Here is a 3,958-nt window from a genome sequence, read left to right as displayed (position 1 = left end):
ACCAGCACTAGCATGATCACAAATTCCAATGATGGGCTCAAATAGTTAGAAAGAATTTAGAAAAAGAGAATTAGAACTTGTGTTGGGCCTGTTTGATTCTGGAAGGTCCACTGGAGAAGACTTCTGACTAGCCACTTATGACTTGCTGGACACATCAAAACTATATCCGGTTTCATGAGCTTATGACCTGTGCAGTTACACAGGGTCCTGCACTATAAAGGCCCTGAGCTTGGTTTAATGCTCTGCTGATGCCATCTTGAAATTTCTAATACCTTTATGTTTAAATTTGTGCTTTGTAAATGAAGCCTGATGGGACACTGGAGTGAGCACATGAGCAGAGAAGATACTTACAAGAGGTGTATCCACTTTCCTTGCTGCCTAAATGCAAACAGCATTCAAATACTCTATGAACACAGAATTCCAGTTGGATCCACCATGCTCAGGGGGACTCAAAGGAAGTAAAACTAAACATGACATCAATAACTAACAGCCCCCGAAAGCCACACTTTCAATTTGAACCAGACCTTGATTCAAACACAGTAAGAAGGAAGTTGTGTTCTAAGAAACTGAACAACCAAGAAACCCGAACAACAAAGAAACCCTATTGTATCCTTCCTTATGGTACTTCCCTATATCAGTTAATCTTGTATGTGGAAAATAACATAGAAGGAAAAGGAAAGATAAGGCAATCTCAATATTTCAGTCTTTCCTTACTTGTCAGTAATCCACAAGTAGGAAGTATTGGCATAATGTGCTTATATTAAGAGACGAAATTTTAAGTGAGAACTTGTTTTTTTTTTCCCCCAGAATTTCCACTCTTCTTGTAAGAACAAAATGCATACGCATGAATGAACTATGAAATACAAATTGCCTAATTTCTGTGGTTCTACATATGAGTGAAATACTCTCATATTTCCAGTTAAAGCTGGCATTGCAAAATATAAAGGTGATCCATAAAATTCATGCTAATAATTTAAAATTTTGTTTTTTCTTTTCTTATGATGACCTTAAATAGCAAATAAAAAACATCATGACAAGAAGAGGGAGAGACCATGGAAGAAAAAAAAAAAAGTTTTATATACTAGTACTTTTAGCATCACTTTTTTTCTCTTGGTTTTTGAACAAGGGGTCTTCCATTTTCACTTTTCACTGGGTCATAAAAGTTCTATAATATCCTGAACCTAACTCTGCCCTTCTCTTCATGACCCTGAATAGCTTCTTGGGGAGAACTTGGACTTCCTGTGTTCTCAGGGAAGGAGGCCCTGTGCAAATGAGCTGATTTCCTTTCATAATGAAAATTCTATTTTTCTTTTTTTAGGTAGAAAATAATAGAAGCCAACTGGTTTGAGGCTTTCCCCTTGCCCCTCCAGCTTATGTAAATTTTTGAGGTGTTATTTTTCCATGCCTCTGGCAAGTCTGAAGACATAACACAATTTTGCATAAACATAAATGATATATTTATCTTGGGGTTCCTCTTTCTGAGACTCTTGAGCTGACATTTGGGTAGGGTCTGTTTTTACATCTTATCTCAAGGCCATGCTTAGCTTTAGAGATTTTATTAAATATAATAAGCAAGAAGCTGGTATGGTGCTAATGAGAACCAAAGGCTGGTGGCAAGCACAGCAGAATCATGGAATATACAAGGTGGAAGTATCATAGTGATTATCTAGGTAAACTTTCTAACAACTCAAGAGTGAAGGCAACGAATCAAATTCTTAAAGAAAAAGAAAAAGACTAGGCCACAGAGTGATTGGCCAGGAGGAGAGAAACATGATGTGAATCTCAAATTTTCCACATGGCTTTTGGTAAATAAAGTTCTGGCACATAAAATGCAACACTGAACACAACTGAGTGAGGCTGCAGTTTTACCGAGAAAATTTTGAATTATGCTCCAGTTTATCTCCATTTATGGCATCATAGTTCCCCTGAGCCTGAGCCAAATTCCTGGGAGCTGTCCTCTATGCCTTCCTCCACTTCCAATCAATCAATTACTTTTACTGAGTTTCTCACAAAATAAGTTTTGTGCCCCTCCCCTGTACTGCATCTGTGGCTCTACCCTGTTCATCTAACCTAGACTTCAGTGACAGGACCTAAGCACTCTCCCTGCCACCGGGCTCACCCACCCGGGTTGCGTCTACGACACAACCACCAGAAAGATCTCTCTGAAGGACACAAATCTGAGACACGCTGTTAGACTAAATCATCTGTGGTTCTTGATGGTTACAAGATAAATGTTCTTATGATGCCAAGGTTACTCAGATAGCTACCTTTCCAGACTGACACAATTTTCCAGTAAGCAGAATTTTACTCTGCACATAAACTAATCTGTTTATACGTTCCTGAACACATTTTTCTGTTTTATACCTGAGCACAGTTATCCATGTCTGTCTAAAGCCCTTTGCTTCATTTCCTAGCCCATTCTTTCTGTGTCTAGTTTTCTAATTCAGTTTCCTTTTCCTCTGCTTACTGTTCCTTCCTTTCTCCTCCTCCTGACAGCTAACTTTTCTTATTAATAAATGTTTACTGCATCTTAAGCTTTATGCTTAAGACTCCACACATTTAATCCTCACAGCAAGTTTGTGAATTAGGTTCTACCGATACTCTCATTTTTAATCTCTAAGGAGATATTTAAGTAACTTAACAGTCAATCCTACAGGAAATCAACACTGAATATTTATTGTAAGGACTGATGCTGAAGCTGAAGCTCCAATACTTTGGTCACCTGATTCAAAGAGCCAACTCATTGGAATAGATCCTGATTCTGGGAAAGATAGAAGGCAGGAGGAGAAGGGGACGACAGAGGATGAGATGGTTGGATGGCATCACTGAGTCAATGGACATGAGTTTGAGCAGACTCTGGGAGCTGGTGATGGATAAGTCCATGGGTCATAAAGAGTTGGTCGCAACTTTGCAATTGAACAACAACAACTAAAGCTACATAGATATGAACTGTGACCTGGATCGGAACTCAGGTCTGGTTGGTTCCTACATGTTACTCACTGTATGCTATCTCTTCCAGAAAAAATTTCCCTGAAAATTTCCCTTGGTTGAGTTTGGCAGTGACTAGTTGGGGTGTCCACAAGATCTGTGTCCTCTGATTTCCAGGCCTCAGTTGGATTCCTATTCCCACCCCTGAGTTAGGTAGGGAAACTGTGGCTAAGTTCTGGTCAGTGGCCTGTGGAAGCAATGAAATGCATTCCACTTTCAGAACTGGGCCCTAAAGTCTCTTGGCTGACCTTCCGTACTCTCCCCTTTTGCAGAGGAACTGGAAACGCTGAAGATGGCAGTACCACGAGATGTAAGCAACCTACGTTACTGAATGACTGGGTGGAGTGCCGCATTGCCCTTCATCCTGAGAGCAACTGATGATTTGTTTGGAAAGTTCCTGAGTCTTCTGGGTTCACCTGTTATAACTGTTAATGTTACTTTCCCTAACACATGGGCTAAGTGCTCCATCTAATCATACTTTCCCATTTTATGGGAATTATCTCTTTATGTAGCTATCTCTTCCAGTATATTACTTTGGAAACTTCTTTTTAATTTTATTTTTAATTGAAGAATAATTGCTTTACAATGTTGTGTTGGTTTCTGCCACACATCAATATGAATCAGCCATGGGCATACATATATCCCCTCCCTCATGAACCTTCCTCCCACCCCCCACCCCTTTCCGCTCCTCTAGGTGATCACAGAGCCCTGGTTTGAGTTCCCTGAGTCATATGGCAACTTCCCACTGGCTATCTATTTTACGTTTGGTGGTGTAAATGTTTCCATGCTGCTCTCCCCATTCGTCCCACCCTCCCATTCCCCTCCCCTTGTGTCCACAAGTCTGTTCTCTACTGGAAACTTCTTAAGGAGAAACATTTTTTCCTGATCTATCTTTATGCTTCGTATACTAAGTGCACATTAAATATTTTTTGACCTAGAAAATAAGTCAGTGGCTTACTAAATACTGACA

The sequence above is a fragment of the Dama dama genome, chromosome 20 (genome assembly GCF_033118175.1).
Source record: "Dama dama isolate Ldn47 chromosome 20, ASM3311817v1, whole genome shotgun sequence".
Lineage (NCBI taxonomy): Eukaryota > Metazoa > Chordata > Mammalia > Artiodactyla > Cervidae > Dama > Dama dama.
The sequence above is the reverse complement of the archived record's forward strand: the minus strand, read 5'-3'. Positions refer to the sequence as shown.